The sequence below is a fragment of the Armigeres subalbatus genome, chromosome 3, assembly GCF_024139115.2.
Source record: "Armigeres subalbatus isolate Guangzhou_Male chromosome 3, GZ_Asu_2, whole genome shotgun sequence".
NCBI classification, from domain to species: Eukaryota; Metazoa; Arthropoda; class Insecta; order Diptera; family Culicidae; genus Armigeres; species Armigeres subalbatus.
Genome location: NC_085141.1, coordinates 202,191,615 through 202,213,814, shown reverse-complemented (window position 1 = coordinate 202,213,814; position 22,200 = coordinate 202,191,615). Strand labels below are relative to the sequence as shown.

General features: G+C 45.9%; 1 long non-coding RNA gene across 2 annotated transcripts; it reads right to left on the bottom strand.

Moving 5' to 3' along the window:
• Positions 1-12,726: 12,726 nt before the first annotated feature.
• On the bottom strand, positions 12,727-16,601 carry LOC134223710 (uncharacterized). 2 transcript variants are annotated; one of them, XR_009982679.1, is made up of 3 exons: positions 15,815-16,601; positions 12,948-13,227; positions 12,727-12,891 (listed from the first exon to the last, which is right to left on the bottom strand). It is a non-coding gene; the product is annotated as an uncharacterized LOC134223710 (long non-coding RNA). The 2 variants fall into 2 exon arrangements; XR_009982678.1 differs by having other exon boundaries at positions 15,868-16,601.
• Positions 16,602-22,200: the final 5,599 nt, after the last annotated feature.

Below are 22,200 nucleotides of genomic sequence, written 5' to 3'. Positions count from 1 at the left end.
ATCCATGAATAATTCGGGCTCTAGCGGGAGCCGGTGCGCATCGCTCCTTATTATAGCTCTATTACTTTAATTACTTCTTCGCGGAGTTGAACTGGGGCACTAGATAAAAAATGGATATTTCCCTTGCTATTTAATAACTAGGTATTTAATTCCATCGAAATTGTTCTGAAAACAGGAAAACAGATTTTCTGCAATTTTGATCGATACCAAAGTGACGTTTCACAAAATAGCAACCCTGTATGGAAATTTAGCAACCCGCAGTATGGGGCGCTAAATTTGGAAACTCACGGCTAATTTTGAGTTGCGTTCTTATTTTACATTCCCGTTTAGATACCTCCGGTGTAGAAGTGGGTCCCTATACAGGGCCCGGAAATAGCGATAGGGCCCCAGATGGGGACTCCCGTGGAGGTGCTCTTATAGAAGTGCTAAATAAGTGTTCCCACGGGTGCCAGAAAACCTACCCCAGTACACCCCGGAATATTTCCGGAACCAAGTGACCAACCCAAAATATTATCCCATTTCCAAAAACTAGAGATCTGAGCGATTGTTTTGAAGGGATTGTCATAATCGGTTGAGAAATGCGGAAGTTATGATTTTTTTAGTGGTTATATGAAATGGTGAATCGTACGTTCAGAGGATAAGGGTTAAGGAACTGTCAGACTGCGCAAGAAAAAAATGTAATCGCATTTATGAAACAATTAAAAAATATTTTAGATGTTATGCGGATCTGGTAAATACAAATTCAAAATATCTGTACATACAGATCGTGATTGAAAAAATCTGTATATCAGTATTACAGATTCTTTGTTTAAAAACTAGTAAAAAGCTGTATAAATACAGATTAATCTGTATTTTTGGCAACCCTGAGAACATGATTCTCTTGACAGAAGCGCCTTCCTTCCGATTAGGATAACCAGAGTCTATTATATAGAGTTGCGCAAAGAGGATCTTCTTACACTTATTCTGAACGATCTTCTTGTTATTCTGTTTGCAACTTTCATTTTTGTTCAACCCTTAAAGTGACTTCACAGGAGTGTTCACTGCTAAAGCTTTTTTATTCAATAACCAAGTCACCCACAGAGTGCAAACACGTGAGTTTCTTGTTGCTACTTTATTGGGGGGTGTATTGAAGTTTTTTTGAAGCTGTTTCTAGAACAAATCTAATACATTTCAATTCATGCGTTTTAATTCGCCATAATAATCATTAGGCGATAACAATACTTCCGCCTTACCAACAAGCATTTGTTTACTTTGCTCGATAGGTAGACGGTTTGACAGTTCAATAGGTAGATTTGGCTTCACTCTTTGCGTAACTCTATATATAATAGACTCTGAGGGTAACTAAAATGAGCATGATGTCTTCCATAAAATGCCTTATGATTTCCTTCAGCTTCTCATCAGCTTGAACAAAATATCAAAAGGCGTCTCATGAAATTCAATCCATGCAACAAATAAACAACATACGTCCGCTAATGAAATCTTAAGAGCTGAAGATGGAAATCATAACAGGCTTATTTTTTTTAGAGTGGCGGAGTGGCCTGTGCTGCACATAAAAGTCTTCTCCATTCAGCTCGGTCCATGGCTGCACTTCGCCAACCACGCAGTCTGCGGAGGGTCCGCAAATCGTCCTCCACCTGATCGATCCACCTTGCCCGCTGTGCACCTCGCCTTCTTGTTCCCGTCGGATCGTTGTCGAGAACCATTTTCACCGGATTACTGTCCGACATTCTGGCTACATGCACGGCCCACCGCAGTCTTCCGATTTTCGCGGTGTGAACGATGGATGGTTCTCCCAACAGCTGATGCAACTCGTGGTTCATTCGCCTCCTCCACGTACCGTCCGCCATCTGCACCCCACCATAGATGGTACGCAACACTTTCCTTTCAAAAACTCCCAGTGCGCTTTGGTCCTCCACGAGCATCGTCCAGGTCTCGTGTCCGTAGAGAACTACCAGTCTTATAAGCGTTTTGTAGATAGTCAGTTTGGTACGGCGGCGAACTCTATTCGATCGGAGCGTCTTGCGGAGTCCAAAGTACGTACGATTTCCAGTCACTATGCGCCTCCGAATTTCTCTGCTGGTATCGTTATCGGCGGTCACCAGTGAGCCCAAGTACACGAATTCTTCAACCACCTCGATTTTGTCACCACCGATAGAAACTCGTGGTGGGTGGCTTACATTGACCTCTCTTGAGCCTCTTCCTATCATGTACTTCGTCTTCGACGTGTTGATGACTAGTCTACTCCGTTTATCTTCGCTTTTCAGTCTGATGTAGGCTTCCTCCATCCTCTCAAAGTTACGTGCCATGATATCAATGTCGTCGGCGAAACCAAATAACTGGACGGACTTCGTGAAAATCGTACCACTCGTGTCAATCCCTGCCCTTCGTATTACTCCCTCCAAAGCGATATTGAATAGCAGACACGAAAGACCATCACCTTGCCGTAACCCTCTACGCGTTTCGAAGGGATTGGAGAATGCCCCTGAAACTCGAACTACGCACATCACCCGATCCATCGTCGCCTTGATCAACAGTATCAGTTTATCCGGAAATCCGTTTTCGTGCATTAGCTGCCATAGCTGGCCCCGATCGATTGTATCATATGCGGCTTTGAAGTCGATAAATAGATGATGTGTGGGCACGTTGCCCTTACGTGAACTGTTTAACTTCTTATAGAACTTTCGTGCGTTATTAGCGCGGTACAGTTTCTCCGTCTCTTCACGGTCTCGATCTTCCTGCTGGCGCTTTTTCCTCCGGAAGATCGAGTTTTTTCTGTTCCGCGCCCGTTTGTATCGTGCCTCGTTCGCCCTCGTGCGGTGTTGCAGCAATCTCGCCCATGCTGCATTCTTCTCCTCAACTAACTGCTCACATTCGCCGTCATACCAGTCGTTTCTCTGTTCCGGAGCCACCATGCCTAGTGCAGCGCACCGCGCACCGGAAGCACCTTCCAATGGCGGATCGAATATCTCTCCAGCCATCTTCAAGAGATGCTGCGCCTAGCTGCTCTTCCGTTGGGAGTGCCACTTCCAGCTGCTGCGCGTAGTCTTGGGCTATTATAGCCGCCCAATGCTTAGCAGCGGCGGACGACTCCGACGCCTGTTAATCACCGTCGAAAGTTTTGAGCGCAGACATACTGCAACGAGGTAGTGGTCTGATTCAATATTCGCACTGCGGTAAGTGCGCACGTTCGTGATGTCGGAGAAGAATTTGCCGTCGATTAGAACGTGGTCAATTTGGTTTTCCGTTACTTGATTAGGTGATTTGAGAGACTTATGTTTCAACTATTTTCCTCAATCTTGTGGATTCATCATTTTTGCCTTATGTATTTCGCATGTTCATTTGCCTGGGTGTACGGAAAAGTATAGCAGCGATAAATAAATTTTGGTTACAACTGGGGTGGGTGGATATGGGGTGTTAAAAGTATGCCAGCTGTATAGTAGGAACTTCAAACAGGCCGTACTAACCCTCTGCTCGGTGGTGGTAGAGGCGAAGTCGGAGTGGAAGTCCCTACTAGAGGCCAGTAAGGAGGCAGAACGGAAGATTCGCCTTCTTGCTGAGGAAAAGGAGTTGGCGATAAGTCAGGCGGCGAAGGTCAGTGAGGAGGCTGAATCAAAGATTCGTCGCCTCACTGATGAGAAGCGGTTGGCCGAGAGCCATACCGCAGAACTTCAAAAACGCATGGCCGTTAGCGGAGCAACTCCGAAGCTAAGTAAGGTCGTGCAGGCCGACCTGAATGAAGCTAAATCGAAACCAGTTCCTCCACCAAGGAAGGAAACTGTATCACGCCGGGAGAGGGTCGTGCAAATTGCCGATCCTAAGGAACAGAGGAAGTCAGTGCCTCCACCTAGGAGGGCAACTGAAGTTCGCCGGAACGATGAACAACCCTGGACTGTGGTTGTAAATCCCAAGAAGACGAAGCGACGAGCAAAAGAAGCCGCAGGCAAGGAGGCAGGTGGAACGCAGCTTACATCTGCTAAGAAGGGTAGAGCCTGTGTTGCAAAGGGTGCGCCTTCCAATGGCAACGGTAAGCGGAAAGACAGAGGCGAAGCGATCATTGTCAAGTCTGATGATAACAGCTATGCCGATGTCTTGAAGGCCATGAGGAGCGATGATAAGCTCACTGGCCTAGGAGGCGACGTCAACTGCATCCGTCGAACGCGGAAGGGCGAGATAATTCTCGTCCTAAAGCGGGATGCTGCTCAGAAGAGTGCTGAGTATAAAAAGTTGACAGAGGAGGTACTGGGTGATGGGGTTCAAGAGAGAGCCCTATGCCCAGTATCGGTCATCCAGTGCCGCGGCCTGGATGAAATAACCGAAGCTGCGGACCTGGTGGACGCGCTGAGAGATCAGTGCAACGTCCAACTCCAGGAATCCGAGATTCGGTTACGTAATAGCTTTGCTGGGATGCAGGTTGCCACATTCCAAGTGCCTCTGGCTGATACCAAGAAGGTACTAGATAAGGCTAAGCTGAAGGTGGGCTGGTCGGTATGCTCGTTGAGCATAATCCAGCCACCTCAGACCTGCTATAGGTGCCTCGGCTACGGTCATAAATCCTTTGACTGTCGGGGTCCCGATCGTAGTAAGCTATGCCGCAGGTGTGGAGGTGAAGGCCACAAAGCTCGCACCTGTCAGGCCGCACCGAGGTGTCTGATCTGTCCCCCTAATACAGACAATAGACACCTGGGGGCAGCAGGGACTTTGTCCAAGGGCTTGACGACCCCTCCCCATGGCCACTGCGAGTTAGACCGGGACCATCGTCCCTAACCCCTAATCCCAAGGCGTCAAGCGACCCGTGCCGAGGGGATGCATGGCCAGGGGGGGTGAAATAATAAGCTAGGCCTTTAACGGAGCCTGTGGGGTACCTGGGCACCCTCCACAGTAATTGTCCCTTACCGCGTCATGCTGGGCTCTGGCGTGGTGGACCTCTTTTCCCGAGCAACTCGTGGGACCAAAATGGAAAACCAAGTCAATTCTTCAATTAGTGGTAGTAGTGTAGGCGACAACCCCTTCGCAAGAGGTGGGTTGTTCAGGTCTCCGCCTAGGAGGCCAGAGGCAATAGTTGGCAGCTCAGTGCGCAGCGCCAGCGTGGGTCACTCAACCTTCCTCTCGGCTAAAAAACGCCGGTAGGGGTTATTGACGGCCCATGGCTTGTGGAGGCGATGAACCGCAAACGCGATGGGCTTTCGGCCTTCGAGGTGGCGACGGAACAGCTGGACGCCATCATCGACTTTGCGTCATCGAAGCATAATATCAGCAAGGACCTCAAGAGGAGCTTGCAGAAACTTCGAAAGTCGATGCTGGACGCCAAGCTGGAGAGGGCGGTCGGGACGGCCAAGTGTAAACCCGTGAAATCGGTGGAGTCGAGGTCTACCCAGACTGAGGCCCAAGAATTCGCGGACTCGGGCAAGGTCGAATCGACCGAAGGCGTGCCAGCGAAGACGGTGGTGCCAAAGTCTACCCAGACTGAGGCTCAAGTATTTGCGGGTACGTCGGGGGTGACTGCTCCAACGGAGCAGACACAAAAACGGGGGAGACAGTCTCCAGGGGATGAGCTCCCTGGGGGCCGCTCCAAAACGCGGAGGGTTACTACCCCGAACAAGGGTAGTGGGGCTGGGAAGCTTAACCCCGGTCAGGTACCTCCAAAACCGGGGGAGGAAGGACCTGGAAAGGTCCTTCCATTCAGGAAATACGGTGGTAAGGGGTTACGGCAGGCTGAAAGTTCTCAGCCGCACCAGACCAGGGAAATAGAGGGGGATGACGCCTCCTGGACCCTGGTCAAGAACAATAGGAAACTGAAGACGTCAAGGGCCGAAAAGAAGGCCCAGGCGAATGAGGGTAGCAAGAAGTCTAGGGTAGGCGCCAATCGCTCCAGGGGCGATGCCCTAGTCATCACGGCGGACGAGGCTAAGTACTCGGATGTTTTGAAGGCGATGAGGAGTGACGTCAAGCTCGGTGAACTCGGCGCCGACGTACGTCGAATAAGACGTACCCGGATGGGCGAGATGATACTCGAACTGAAGTGGGGCGTCTCGCAAAAGGGCGCCGCCTACAAGAAGTTGGCGGAGGAGGTCCTAGGCGAAACGGTCAATGTGAGGGCACTCACGACGGAGGTGAATCTAAGGGTTAAAGACCTGGACGAGATCACTGAAGTCGAAGAGCTCGTCACGGCACTGCGGCGACAGTGTGAAGTGGAGACGCCCACCGCAGCCGTTCGGCTACGGAAAGGTCTGGCAGGGACGCAGGTAGCATTGGTTCGGCTATCTGCAGCGGACGCCTCCAAGGTAGTTAAGTTAGGGAGCGTCAAGGTGGGATGGTCGGTATGCCCTGTGCGCATATACGAGCAACCCGAAGTTTGCTTCAAGTGCCTGGAACCGGGGCACAAGCAATGGGACTGCAAAGGCCCTGACAGAAGCAATCTCTGCCGACGCTGCGGATTGGAGGGACATAAGGCACAATGCTGCACGAACCCTCCCAATTGTTTGATTTGTTCCAGCAAAGCTGTGAACAGCAAGCACCCCATGGGGGTTCGATGTGCCCGGCGTTTAAGCGTGCTGCAAAATCAAAATGCAGGTAACGCAGCTGGCTTGCACGGCCTCGCCCGAGTGCTTGGTGTGCGCAGGTTTAGAGGAAACGGCGGAACACGTGTTGTTCGTGTGCTCGCGTTTTCGCGCAATGCGTGACCACATGCTTGCCACATGTGGTCTGGACACTACTCCGGACAACCTAGTTCGGAGGATGTGTAAAGATGAAGTTGGCTGGAACGCCGTTTTATCGACTATCGCCCAAATCGTCTCGGAGCTACACAGAAGGTGGCGCGTGGACTCAAGGATGGCTAGTTCAGGCGCAAATAAGAGGTGGTCCAAGGGATCGGAGTCGGCTTCATGGGTCATACCGGTGGTCATGCTCTGTGGTCGAACTCGATCCTTTTATCGAACAAGTGGCCGCGCGAAGAACAACATGGTATCGTCGCTTTCGCGGCGTCGGTCAACCGGGCGGGTTCCGAGCCCGAGGACGGAAAGGGGTCCTCGTCAAGGCTGGGGCAGGCGTAGGCCTCGCGTAGGCAAGTCCATCTGTGTGCTGGCGAATAGGCCCTATCGCAGAAAGGTCAATTTGGGGTGCACGCGGCATCATCATTCTTGATACCAGTCGTGCAGAGGGAAGCAGGCGCGAAGTCGACCCTTCCCACCTTCAGAGGACATAGGGCGTGGTAAGGCCATCTGGAAAGCCGGCAACACGCTGGCACGATACCATGGTGTTCTTCTAAAAAAGCGAGTTACGATGTTCGGTGCTGCAAGGACACGCAGCTAACCTCGAGCGTGCGTTGTGCACTGGCCCCCCTTTGAAGCATTACTTTCTGGTTGTACCGAAGGGACTATGGGCTTGGCGGCAATGGAAGCGGTTTAGCGGGTCGGGGATGTAGTCCTGCCTCCCTCGGTGATCCCTAACCCCGCACTTCCTGGTCAACCCAGGATGTCTGTTGAGCAGATTCCCCTTCCATTGTTTAGGAAGAAAAAAAAAGACAACAGACACCTCACCGGTGCACAGGCCTGTCCGGCCTCTAGAAGGGTCCAGACATGCAAGTAACACAGCTAAACTTAAACCACTGCGAGGCAGCGCAAGCGCTGCTACAACAGTCGGTTACTGAGTGTAAAGCTGATGTTGCCTTGCTGTCCGACCCATATCGCATCCCTGCTGGAAACGGCAGTTGGGTTGCTGACAAGTCCGGATCGGTGGCAATCTGGACTTGCGGGCGGTTCCACATTCAGGAGATAATATCATCTCCTAACGATGAGGGTTTCGTTTTAGCAAAGGTAAACGGAGTTTACTTTTGTAGCTGTTACTATCCTCCTAGGTGGAGTATAGGGCAGTATACTAGCGTAGTGGACACTCTTGCGGTCAAACTAACTGGTCTAAAACCGTTAGTAGTAGCAGGGGACTTCAACGCGTGGGCGGTGGACTGGGGATCCCGGTTCACCAACGCTAGAGGTCATATTCTGCTAGAGTCTCTAGCGGGACTTAATGTAGTCCTGCTGAATGAAGGCCAAGTGTCAACATTCAGAGGACCGAACGGTGAATCATGCATCGACGTGACCTTCTGCAGCACGGTATGGACGTTGAATCCGGATTGGAGAGTACATGAAGGGTATACAGCTAGTGACCATCAGGAACTTCGTTTTATGGCTATACCCCCACTAGATCTAGAGCTACGAGAAAGGTCAGAGGTGCTGACCAAGGATGGCGCACCTCACAGTTCGATCGAGAACTGCTGATTGAATCACTACAGTGGGAAGATCGTACCTTGAACCTTAATGGTGACGAGTTGACCGATGTCTTGACACGAGCTTGCGACATGGCTATGCCAAGGAAGTGTAAGCCATAAGGGAACCGCAAACCAGCGTACTGGTGGACTGACGCGATAGCTGAACTTCGTAGATCTTGCCTTAAAGCCAAAAGAAGACTACGACATGCAAGAAACGAGGTTGATCGACTTGATAGACGCCGGACATTCCAGACAGTAAGCAGAGCTCTAAACTACGAAATAAAGTGTAGTAAAAGAGCATGCTTTGAAAGGCTGTGCAGTATGGCAAACAACACTCCATGGGGGGATGCTTACAGGATAGTGATGGCTAAAACAAATAGCACACCTCCTGAGAGATCTCCGGAGATGTTAGCTAGGATCGTTGAAAGGATGTTCCCGAAGCATGATTTACCAGACTGGCCTGATAAACCGTATGGGTCGGTTGACGTGGTCCCATTAGTGACTATCGAAGAGCTTATCGAAACCGCAAGTATTCCGAACCTTTTACGCGGCTGTTCGGCCACATTGAAAGTTGACGTAAAGTCAATGTCAACTTCTCTTCACGAACAGCCTAGATAGCCGTGTGGTGTCGGCAGCTGGTTATCTGGCTAAGAATAACATTACGGATTGCCTGTTCCAGTGGTTAAAGTCCACCATACAGGTGACCCCTAATTTTCGGTGTGATGCGGCTTTATGCTTACCGTGCCTACGAATAAATGGTTAGGGGGGTCTAATAAGAACCTAACCGCAAACGGAGCCTGTGAAGCACCAGGGCCTCCTTCACAGTATTTTAGCCCTCGCTGCGCTAACCGGAGCTATGGTGTAGTTGCCTTTTTACTTCTCCGAGATAATCGGCTTCTCTTATTCAACCTCATCGTGAGGTTAAATAAGAGTGGGGTTATGAATATGTGTTTTACTTAGTTTTCAACAAATTTTCATCTATATGAATTCGCATTATGCGTTTTTTTACAGTGTACTCTGTGTCTCATCCTTGACGTTTGGCTTCGGCTACTCTTGTTCAATCTCAACGTGAGGTTAAATAAGAGTGGGGTTATGAATATGTGTTTTACTTAAATTAATGATTTCGTGTGTGTTACTTCTACGTGAAGTTAAACGATTTACAATGATATGGAAATGCTAATATCATCTTCCAAACTTGGTATATCTTCACTGGCAAAAGGAAGGTGGTTTGACTTGCTCATATGCCATCGCGTGCGGAAGGATTTTCTATCGACGAGTACTGTCTCCGAATTTCTAATATGACATCAGCATTTAGTCGAATAGGATTTTTATTGCACAGTTCTGTTTTCTCATTGCGTCCGTCTCGTCGCAACCAACTTAGCTGCCTCGGAGAGAACAAAGCAGAGAAAGGCACTGCTGCTGTACCGTCGACCAATAACAGATGAATTGATGGATTCCCCCACCAAGGGTAGTACACTAAATTAATGATTTCGTGTGTGTAACTTCTACGTGAAGTTAAACGATTTACAATGATATGGAAATGCTAATATCATCTTCCAAACTTGGACATACATGTTCATGATAGAATTAGAGGCGAAAGTATAGAATTGATAGTTCCGTTAGGATACGGCAGGCATGAAGAATGTTTTTTATAGAAGTCGATTTGAAAGCGAGCGGAGGGCAATATTTGTGATGGCACATATCACACGACCTTCCTTCTGCCAAGCTCCCGTATGAAGGGGGAGGGAAGAATATCAGTGTGGAAGCTGATATATCTTCACTGGCAAAAGGAAGGTGGTTTGACTTGCTAATATGCCATCGCGTGCGGAAGGATTTTCTATCGACGAGTACTGTCTCCGAATTTCTAATATGACATCAGCATTTAGTCGAATATGATTTTTATTGCACAGTTCTGTTTTCTCATTGCGTCCGTCTCGTCGCAACCAACTTAGCTGCCTCGGAGAGAACAAAGCAGAGAAAGGCACTGCTGCTGTACCGTCGACCAATAACAGCTGAATTGATGGATTCCCCCACCAAGGGTAGTACACTAAATTAATGATTTCGTGTGTGTTACTTCTACGTGAAGTTAAACGATTTACAATGATATGGAAATGCTAATATCATCTTCCAAACTTAGACCTTAATGTTCATGATAGAATTAGAGGCGAAAGTATAGAATTGATAGTTCCGTTAGGATACGGCAGGCATGAAGAATGTTTTTTATAGAAGTCGATTTGAAAGCGAGCGGAGGGCAATATTTGCGATGGCACATATCACACGACCTTCCTTCTGTCAAGCTCCCGTATGAAGGGGGAGGGAAGAATATCAGTGTGGAAGCTGATATATCTCCACTGGCTAGTAGAGATATATCAGCTTCCACTAGCCAGTGGAGATATATCAGCTTTCACACTGATATGTATTCTTCCCTCCCCCTTTATACGGGAGCTTGGCAGAAGGAAGGTCGTGTGATATGTGCCATCACAAATATTGCCCTCCGCTCGCTTTCAATTCGACTTCTATTAAAAACATTCTTCATGCCTGCCGTATCCTAACGGAACTATCAATTCTATACTTTCGCCTCTAATTCTATCATGAACATGTACGTCCAAGTTTGGAAGATGATATTAGCATTTCCATATCCTTGTTTTACTTAGTTTTCAACAAATTATCATCTATATGGATTCGCATTATACATTTTTCACAGTGTACTCTGTGTGTCGTCTTTGACGTTCGGCTTTGGCTACTCTTGTTCAATCTCAACGTGAGTGTGGGGTTATGAATATGTGTTTTACTTAGTTTTTCAACAAACTTCCACCTATAGAGTAGAGTGGGGCAAGAGTGCGCGTGGGGTAAGAGTACGTTTTCGATTTTTTGAGGTAATAAAAAAAGATAAACTAGCAGCACTGCATCAGTTTGACAGGTATTTTGGCCAACTATTATCATGTGTAATTGTAAACGATTTGAATAAACAACAAGGGAGATAAGGAGTTAGATAACTTTTTGGTCATTTTGCTAAAAATAATTGGATTTCCGCAACTAGTATTTCATTCCCATATATACGTTCAATCATGTGAACATTATACCATTTCGATAACCTATTGTATAGAGTATGTAACCTGCGAGTTACAATTAACCCGTTTTTTTTAGTCTTGTCGCCGAGTGTATTTTGGGTAGTCTGTGCGTCGCTTCAACTGGCTACCCATTATGCTTTTGTTTTTGTTTTAATGGCAACATGCACCACCACTGTGGATTTGTAAATATTTTAATTAGTTTGTTTTTTCAATTAAAATTTGTTTAGATTTTGTTGTTTAGCGTTTTAAATTGTTGCTTTTAAATTATAGTGTCCGTTAAGTTAGATTTTAAAATAAAGTTAGCGCCAGAGCTCCTCCCGTAGGCTAAAAAGCGACATCAACACAAGCAACATAACAGTCGAGCACGGTGGCAGGAGCGATGGCGATTATTTGTATCGATGACGGGAAGAAAAAAAGTTACGAGCCACGGCGAAGTGAAGACGCGTTTCGGTGGATCGGCCGGTTTTGTGTCCGCAAAAAGTGAATTGTGGTTTTTTGAGTTGCGTGCGTCGGCTGGATGGTCAATTCCCAGCATCGTCGGGAGTGGAAAATTAGGAGTTCCCCCGAAAGTGCCGTGGTTCGGGAACATTAAGTGCTGTGAAGGTGCAGTGCAAAAGGGTGTTGGATCGCCGCCATAGTGGGAAGCTAAACGCAAAGGAAATATCCCAAGAACACCCGCCGTCCTTACTGTGGGGGCTCAGCCAGTAGAGTTCCTCGCCCCCGCAGTTAACAGTCAAGAAGGACGAAGCCAGACAGTGCAAAGGGGCGTATTGTCTGGGGCAGAATTCTGTGGAATCTGCCGGGGCCTACTACGGCGAGTAGTCGGTTCGGTGTTGTACACCAGCGTCGCTAGGGGGATCCGATAAAGGAGCTTGCTCTTCCCCCTAGCTAAAAGTCAAGGACGGCTGCCGGAGGCAGTCCCTAAAGCCCGAAAGCAGGAAGAAGAGAAAGAAGAAGTCGAAAGTGTGAAGAAGAAGACGAAGAAGAATAGAGGAAGAAGGCGAAAGAAAAGGAAGAAAGAGGAGACCAGTTTGCCTGCTGCTGCTGTGCTGTCGTCGACGAAGGGGCCCCAACGAGAGCAGTGAGTCGACCAGTGCCGTAGCGAGGGGGAGCAAGAGGTCAGAATAGAATATAAGGTTTTTAATTTTGAAATATTTCCTCGTTTTGCTCATTTTGTCCATCCGAAATCCGAAGGTAAGTGGGAGTACCCTGCTCTAGGCCGCCCTGCCGGGGTGAATTGTATGAGGGGAAGCTCAGGGCTTTCAATTGGCGCCCAACGTAAATTTTACAGAAAATATCTACGATATTTTCTTCCTGAGCGAGGGGTACTTCCACCAAAATTCGGATTTTGGGTGGAATAAACACAGTGGTGGGGACTTTTTCCACAATCGCGTGACCGTTTATAAAATTTTATATTGTTTGTATTATATTTGTGTTCCTAAATCGGTTATTCGTCCCGTCTGTTGAACGATTTGGCACGAGTAGATTTGCAAAGTTCCAAGGGCGGGATCGCCAATTCTTTCGAGCGGTTTAGGGTGGCACGTGAAGCATTTTGGTGACCTAAAATCATTGGGAATCGTTAGTGAGTGAAAATAAGTACCTTACCGTATTCATACTTCATCGAACAGTTGGTCAAGTTTTGAAACCGTCCATATTTTAAAGATTTGTGTCCTCTTTCGTCAAAATGGTGCTCAACGTGTTGACGTTGGGAGAATTCAACGTCGCGTACTTCCACTTGCGAGCCGATCATCTCGAACAAGACGAGATCGACTTTGAGTTGAACTCCCGCAGTGTTGTCATCCCTCCCGAATCGGATCAATCATACACCAAAAGGCGTCGTCGTTTGCGTGGGCTGTTGGCCAGCGAGCTGCAGGCCTCTGATCCTGTGGTTCGCTCCTTCAAAGGTGATGTTGAAGTTGATTTGGGTATATGTCGTGGCAAGTTCGAGTCCATCAAGGAGGATTTGGGGTACAGGTGTCCGAATAAAGAGGTTTTTCGAAGCAGGTTGCTTCACTTGGGTGCTCGGCTCCAAATCGTAAAAAACTACGCCGTGGGAGAAGGCAATGAGGCATTTATTGATTTGTTGGACGATGTGGTAGCTCTCCACAGCTACCACTTCGCAAATAGTGCTCCGCCTCCTCTCACGGTCGTTGAAGAAGACACTGAGGATGATGAGGATTTGCAAACCCAATCTGCGGAAAGGAACGACAACATTCCGGTCCTGTATAGCAAACCCTCAACCGATGTTGTCGTAAATCAGGTGGCTGGGGAAGAAATTCTCGGTGTCTTATTTGAAATAAGGGCGGAAATTCAAAAGACGCAACAGCAGATTAAGGTCAACGAGTCCCGCAACTCAGCGAGAATAGATTCTCTAGAAGCTACGATGGAAAAACTCGGTACCGATCTAGCGTCTATCAGCACGATTGCTTCTGAACTCCAAAAAACGTATCGTGAAGTTCAAGCACTTCGCGATATGGTTTCTGAATTACAGGGCATGGTTAAAAAAAACATTCCTAACGTAAACTTCAATAGTTTGCCGGTGGATATAGAGGATATTCACTTTAGAGAGAGTCCTGATCTGCCGGATTTGCCTGAGATTCAACAGCCAACGTTAGAAGGGTTGGGTATTTCAGAAGACTTGCGGAGACGTCTTTCGATTCCCGCACAAGACTTACGAATGCCGAAACAACCAAAGCTGTCTGCTCCTGGTATGGCGGATTATTCCAAGATTTTTGAAAAGCCCCAGCCGGCGTATCAGCCGCAAAATATTTTCCAGCCTTCCATCCCAGGCTTTGCAGTTCCGCGTCAGGCGGAGAGTACCAGATCGGTAGAAATTACCGGTTACTATCGTCGGCCCCAACGGGTGGCCGATTGGAACATTAAAAAATATGCTGGGAATGATGAAGGCACAGGGCTGAACGAATTCTTGGAAACAGTCCACCATTACGCAGAATCAGAACAGATTGCCGAAGCAGAATTGTTCAACTCGGCAATGCATTTGTTCACTGGGAACGCGCTAGCTTGGTTTCAAGCTATGCGATCCCAGAAGCGGTTCTATAACTGGAACCATTTGGTGTGTGAGCTGAGGGCGAACTTTGTTCACCCGGAACTTGACGCCGCGCTAAAGATGAAGGCATCTCAGCGTCGCCAGTATCGGAATGAGACCTTCCAAGATTTCTATCTTGCGATGGAGAAGATCTTCCGTGCTATGTCCACACCACTGGGTCTTACTGACAAGCTTGACCTTCTTAAGCGGAACATGCGGACGGACTATAAACAAGTCCTCTTGTTCAAACCAGTGAACACATTGTCCGAGTTGATGCTCATCGGTAAAACAATAGATGCTTCAAAGACTCCCATTTACCAAAAAGTATTTGGGAGCTCTAAAGAAGTATCTGCTATTTCAAGTCAGCCTGTTTTCAATGGTTCTCCACAGAGCCAGCGGCAGCAGCAACAGAGTGCTAACGGAAAGGGGTACAAACCCAGGGTGTTCTATAAAAGAGATAGCCCTCCGGCCTCTCCCACACGAAACAAATCGCCACCATGTCGTTTTAACGACAATGGTGGTCAAATTCGAAGAGCTCTTCGTGAGAAAACTGGAACAAGTCCTAGAATCCCTACGTCGCAAGACGGTGCAATGTGCCTGAGTGCCCTCGTGGACAAACACCGGCCACAACTGGGAGTTTGTTACAACTGTGGGACAAAGGGCCACGATCACGAGAAGTGTTCGAAGCCCAAGCAAGTATTTTGCATCGTATGTGGATTCAAAGGATTTGACGCCACCAATTGCCCTTATTGCTTGCAAAATGAGATTAGGTCCAACTAAAAGTGTTGAATGGCCAATCCCTCTTCAATAATAATTTTCCCAAATCCCGAACTGTACCAATTCTTCGTAATACATCCTCATTTTCTCAATAAAAATTGCCCATTGGTACAACGGGACTGCTTTTTTTCAGCCGTTAGGCAATTTTCAGTTTTGATTAGGCATTTGATGGCTTGAACATTTTTCGACCACAAATGACCTGTAAATAAGACCCCAAGATTTTCCTGGGTCTGCAATACTCATCCAGCCAACGTGGAACTAAAGCATTATTTGTGCCTCGGATCCAATACATCGACTTCATGGGGTCGTTCACTTGGGAGCTTCCAAAGTACGATGGGTTCGAGGACACAAATCGCATTCATCTTCACGTTGGCAATCCTCTTCTTCCGTTTGGAGTGGAGTCCAACAGCAATCGGCTCCGGAAGCCTTGACAACATTTAAGGCAAGGCAAAATATGTTGCCACCTGCCGCTCCACAACACTCCTAGTGGGAGAAAAATAAATCCCATTTCGATGGGAACACCACAAAATATATTTTATTCGGGAACTTGTACCCCAAAAACTCAAATATTCCGCGGTGGAAGGCACTAAAAACACTGCTGCTTTTTAAAGCATTAAAACATTTTCCGTCGGGGTTAAAAATCTGCCCCTTACTACATACGCCGCAGTAGTCACTTTCTAGCTGTTAGCAAGGCAAGGCAAGAAAACACATACACAATCCTTTCGACGGGATGAACACACATAAAACCCCACTTCGTCGGGGTAAAATCACCTCGAAAACCCCTCTTTGAGGGGATAACACTTTTAAAAACACTTCCTTCCACCGTGGAAGGCCTTAAACACTTGCCCGATGATGGTCTCTATCCGCAGAAACCACCAGAATCCGCGATAAACGAATGATTATTACAATCACAGTCGCAACGATCGCGACGGGTCGGCTGGATTGTTTATGTTTACATTTACCAATCGCTTCAGCATCATTCGCATTCGGCGATGTCATCAAAACAATCATCTGTTGTTTTCTCACTTCTGTGAGTGTGCGAAGTGCGTTCAATGATTGTTTCGATCCATTCGGGTTGGTCATTTATGTTGCGCAAAAACACTAAGAAAAATCTTCCAGTTATATTCCAGCGCAATGATGGCAACATGTTAAATGTTTTCTAATTTATTTATTTTTTATTTTTTTTTACTTCGTCGTTACTTGTCCATTAGTATTAGGGAAATTCTGTTGATTCCTTTTGGAATCAATACGCAATTGACTAGTTGTCCCGTCAGGTCTAGCTCAATTGTTCTCATAATTGGGAACAGTTGATGCGAAAAGGCCATAAGTCTTGCGTCCCTATTGTCCGTTTATTTTGGTATTTTGTGTGGTTACGAATGATATGCGTGAATGAATGAGTGTAACTGAAAGAGAATGTGTGAATGTAAAGTATGAGTGTGTTGTGAAATGGCGGGGTTCGTTCAAATGTCTAGTGTGATCGTGTGCAAGTGTACGGCCAGTGAGTGAGATGAGAGTGATACACTTTGAATGAATGTGGATGGAATCAGAACCCCAGCTGTTTAAGGAAGTATGAATACCGTGAGGACAGGAATACTGGACAGTCGCAAAAAAAAGTGAAATGATGGAAAATTTATAATGCCGCGACAACCGTTCCGCTGCTATGTTAAACAATCCTTGACCGGAGGCTAGCAGAGTTTTAGGAATCCAGGATGGATCACGTGTCGAGAAAACTAATCGGGGAAGATCTTAGCTCTTTTATTGCTACTCGAAAGTGTCAATGGTGGACTGATGTCGCCCAAGGGCGAGTCCCAGTCCTGGTCAGCAGACTATATCGGAAGAGACGATGTACCGATTTAAGATGTCTTTGTTCGGTGTATACCTAATTGTGAAATTGTAATATATTTTGTTCAAAATTGTGGAAGCTGTCTTTTTTCGGTAGGTTAGGCAGATTTCTTATTTTTCTTGTTTATTTTCCCCATATTTTTATTTATTCTATTTTAATTCGTTATTTATCATCAATGTTATCGGTGTTAGGTGTTAGAGTTAGTAAAAAAATGTTGCCATTTTTTTCTCCTCGGTGTGGGCGAGATTGTAACCTGCGAGTTACAATTAACCCGTTTTTTTTAGTCTTGTCGCCGAGTGTATTTTGGGTAGTCTGTGCGTCGCTTCAACTGGCTACCCATTATGCTTTTGTTTTTGTTTTAATGGCAACATGCACCACCACTGTGGATTTGTAAATATTTTAATTAGTTTGTTTTTTCAATTAAAATTTGTTTAGATTTTGTTGTTTAGCGTTTTAAATTGTTGCTTTTAAATTATAGTGTCCGTTAAGTTAGATTTTAAAATAAAGTTAGCGCCAGAGCTCCTCCGTAGGCTAAAAGCGACATCAACACAAGCAACATAACAGTCGAGCACGGTGGCAGGAGCGATGGCGATTATTTGTATCGATGACGGGAAGAAAAAAGTTACGAGCCACGGCGAAGTGAAGACGCGTTTCGGTGGATCGGCCGGTTTTGTGTCCGCAAAAAGTGAATTGTGGTTTTTTGAGTTGCGTGCGTCGGCTGGATGGTCAATTCCCAGCATCGTCGGGAGTGGAAAATTAGGAGTTCCCCCGAAAGTGCCGTGGTTCGGGAACATTAAGTGCTGTGAAGGTGCAGTGCAAAAGGGTGTTGGATCGCCGCCATAGTGGGAAGCTAAACGCAAAGGAAATTTCGCTTCCCGGCGGTCTAGCAAAAGATCCCAAGAACACCCGCCGTCCTTACTGTGGGGGCTCAGCCAGTAGAGTTCCTCGCCCCCGCAGTTAACAGTCAAGAAGGACGAAGCCAGACAGTGCAAAGGGGCGTATTGTCTGGGGCAGAATTCTGTGGAATCTGCCGGGGCCTACTACGGCGAGTAGTCGGTTCGGTGTTGTACACCAGCGTCGCTAGGGGGGATCCGATAAAGGAGCTTGCTCTTCCCCCTAGCTAAAAGTCAAGGACGGCTGCCGGAGGCAGTCCCTAAAGCCCGAAAGCAGGAAGAAGAGAAAGAAGAAGTCGAAAGTGTGAAGAAGAAGACGAAGAAGAATAGAGGAAGAAGGCGAAAGAAAAGGAAGAAAGAGGAGACCAGTTTGCCTGCTGCTGCTGTGCTGTCGTCGACGAAGGGGCCCCAACGAGAGCAGTGAGTCGACCAGTGCCGTAGCGAGGGGGAGCAAGAGGTCAGAATAGAATATAAGGTTTTTTAATTTTGAAATATTTCCTCGTTTTGCTCATTTGGTCCATCCGAAATCCGAAGGTAAGTGGGAGTACCCTGCTCTAGGCCGCCCTGCCGGGGTGAATTGTATGAGGGGAAGCTCAGGGCTTTCAAGTACTTTATGGTACAGAACACCAATCCGGTTGGTTTTCCAAGAAGTCAAAACCATTACTTGAATAATTTTTGGGACTGTGGGGTAAAAGCACGCAGGAACCGGTGGGGCAAGAGTACGCATATGAATCTTCAAGTTATGATGTCAAACCCGTATCTCCGGGCGAAATAAGACTTCTTCCAAAGCGTAAAGATCCACAACTAAGAGAAAAGGGACAGAATTTGAAATTATCACAAGTTTTTAGATAAGTTGAAGTAATTCGGTGTTAGAAAGGACTTAGCGAACAAAGCACTGAAGCGAAATAATGAAATTGTATTAGGACTTGTTGTACACCTAATCATAGTACGAAAACACAATTTCATCTAAATGATAATTTCATTTAATCAAAAGAAACATTTATAAATTATGCAACGTTTAGCTGGGAGGGGTTGCGAGATGTGTGACGATCCATATAATTTTTAGAGGATTCATACAAATAGTGTAAGATGAGGGGGGGGAAGGGTGATTAAATAGCCAAATTTTACGTTACGTGATTGGTGGACTTTCATTAAGGAAAATGCCTTTGTATACGCCACGCGAAACCTGATATATATTTTTACCTCTGTAGTTTTTTGTATATATAAAAAGCAATGGTTTTTCGTATGAAAGTGCGCATTTTTAGGACCCCCTCTCCCTTTAAAAGTTACGTAATCTTTGAACATTTCCTAATATATGTTCATTAAACATCAATTAAATGTTATTAACTCTTATTTGTGTTAATATATTCTTAAAGCACATGATTGGATAAATGCGTATTCTTACCCCACCCGATGCGCACTTTTATCCCACCGGTGGGGTAAGAGTGCGTTTTTCACTTGTCTTGCATTAAGGGTTCTACTAAAACGAATCTCAATAATTTCAATATTTTTTCCACTGGGTTACATAAAGGAAGAGTATATTAATCATTGAAACTGATTTGATATGCAGAAGCTTGCTTCATAAGGGCCACATGATCGATTGAAAACTAAGAGCGTACTCTTGCCCCACTCTACTCTATGGATTCGCATTATGCATTTTTTTTACAATGTACTTTGTTTGTCACCTATATAGATTCGCATTATGCGCTTTTCACAGTGTACTCTGTGTTTTGTCTTTGACGTTCGGCTTCAGCTACTCTTGTTTAATCTCAACTTGAGGTTGAATAAGAGTGGGGTTATGAAAATCATATTTTACTTAGTTTTTTTCAACAAATTTTCACCTATATGGATTCGCATTATGCGTTTTTTTACAATGTACTTTGTGTATGTTACCTATATGGATTCGCATTATGCGTTTTTCACAGTGTACTCTGTGTCTCGTCCTTGACGTTCGGGTTCGGCTACTCTTGTTCAATCTCAACGTTAAATAAGAGTGGAGTTATGAATATGTATTTTACTTAGTTTTCAACAAATTGTCACCTATATGGATTCGCATTCTGCGTTTTTCAGAGTGTACTCTGTGTCTCGTCATTGACGTTCGGCTTCGGTTACTCTTGTTCAATCTCAACGTGAAGTTAAATAAGAGTGGGGTTATGAATATGTGTTTTACTTAGTTTTCAACAAATTGTCACCAATATTAATTCGCATTATGCGTTTTTTTACAATGTATTTTGTGTATGTTACCTATATGGATTCGCATTATGCGTTTTTCAGAGTGTACTCTGTGTCTCGTCCTTGACGTTCGGCTTCGGTTACTCTTGTTCAATCTCAACGTGAGGTTAAATAAGAGTGGGGTTATGAATATGTGTTTTACTTAGTTTTCAACAAATTGTCACCAATATTAATTCGCATTATGCGTTTTTTTACAATGTGCTTTGTGTATGTTACCTATATGGATTCGCATGATGCTTTTTTCACAGTGTACTCTGTGTTTCGTTCTTGACGTTCGGGTTCGGCTACTCTTGTTCAATCTCAACGTGAGGTTCAATAAGAATGGGGTTATGAATATGTGTTTTACTTAGTTTTCAACAAATTGCCACCTATATGGATACGCATTATGCGATTTTTACAATGTACTTTGTGATTGTCACCTATATGGATTCGCATTATGCGTTTTTCACAGTGCACTCTGTGTTTCGTCTTTGACGTTCGTCCATTGTTACGTCCTCTGTGTTTTTGTGACACCTCTCTTTAGTCCCTAGCTGAATGCGTGTGAGTCTACATAATTGGCTTTCCTATAAATGGTTCCATTCTCCTTTCCAACTTCACTTCCTCTTCCTTTCCCCTTTTCACTTCCTTTTCCGTCAGCTAAATGATGAGAAAGGCCAGTGAAGGCAATGGCACAAATCTCCCAAATTGACGTGCCTCCTGAGCCGACGTTCTGATGCCTGATACAGGATAGTGATGGCTAAAACAAATAGCACACCTCCTGAGAGATCTCCGGAGATGTTAGCTAGGATCGTTGAAAGGATGTTCCCGAAGCATGATTCACCAGACTGGCCTGATACACCGTACGGGTCGGTTGACGTGGTCCCTTTAGTGACTATCGAAGAGCTTATCGAAACCGCAAGAGGTTTTAAGCTCAAAAAGGCGCCGGGTCCGGATGGTATTCCGAACCTGGCCCTTAAACACGCGATTCTTGCCGCTCCAGATATGTTCAGGAGCTACTTCCAACGTTGTCTGGATGAAGGAAACTTTCCAGATCATTGGAAACGACAGAAATTGGTGCTATTGCCCAAGCCTGGGAAATCCCCGGGAGAACCTTCGGCATACAGACCGATTTGCCTCCTCGATGGAGCTGGTAAGCTGCTTGAGAGAGTTATTCTGAACAAATTGTCGACCTATACCGAGCGTACTGGTGGGCTATCAAACAACCAGTATGGCTTCCATAAAGGTCGTTCCACCGTTGAAGCAATTCGATCGGTAACGGATACTACCAAGATAGCGAGAGGTTTGAACAGGCGAGGTATTAGATACTGCGCATTGATTACACTTGATGTAAAAAATGCGTATAACAATGCTAACTGGGTAGCTATTGCTGACTCCCTGCACCGATTGAGAGTTCCGGATTACCTGTGCAGGATACTGAAAAGTTATTTTCGGAATAGGGTGACGGATGCTGGTCAAAAGTCGATCGTAGTGTCTGCGGGTGTTCCACTGGGGTCGATCCTCGGACCGGTTCTGTGGAATATTATGTATGACGGAGTATTACGCTTAAGTCTCCCGGCCGGTGTGAAAATAGAAGGCTTCACGGATGACGTAATGCTAGAGGTAACAGGAGACACTCTCGACGAAATCGAACTGAAGGCTTCATACGCGATTGGCAGCAAGGATGTTATCGATCATTTAGTAATTTGCGTTCGATCATTTAGTAGTTTGTCAATAACTGATTCCAGAAGCAGAATTTCAAAATGTGTTGTATGGTGGACTTCTAGTGCGAAGGTTTTTCTACAGCTCTGCCAAATAGATAGTTGTTCGAATTCCATTAGTAACGAAGTTACAGCTATAGTTTCAGCAACTTAGACTAAGAGATAGCGAAACTCCAATCATTTAGTTTAAATTACTGCAACTAACGTTATAACTCCGTTATTAGTTGAATTCTAAGTTGTAGAAAAACCTTCGCACTAGAAGTCCACCATACAACACATTTTGAATTTCAGCTTCTGGAATGAGTTATTGACCAACTACTAAATGATTGAACGCAAATTACTAAATGATGGATAACATTCTTGATTGGCAGAGTTGAGGAA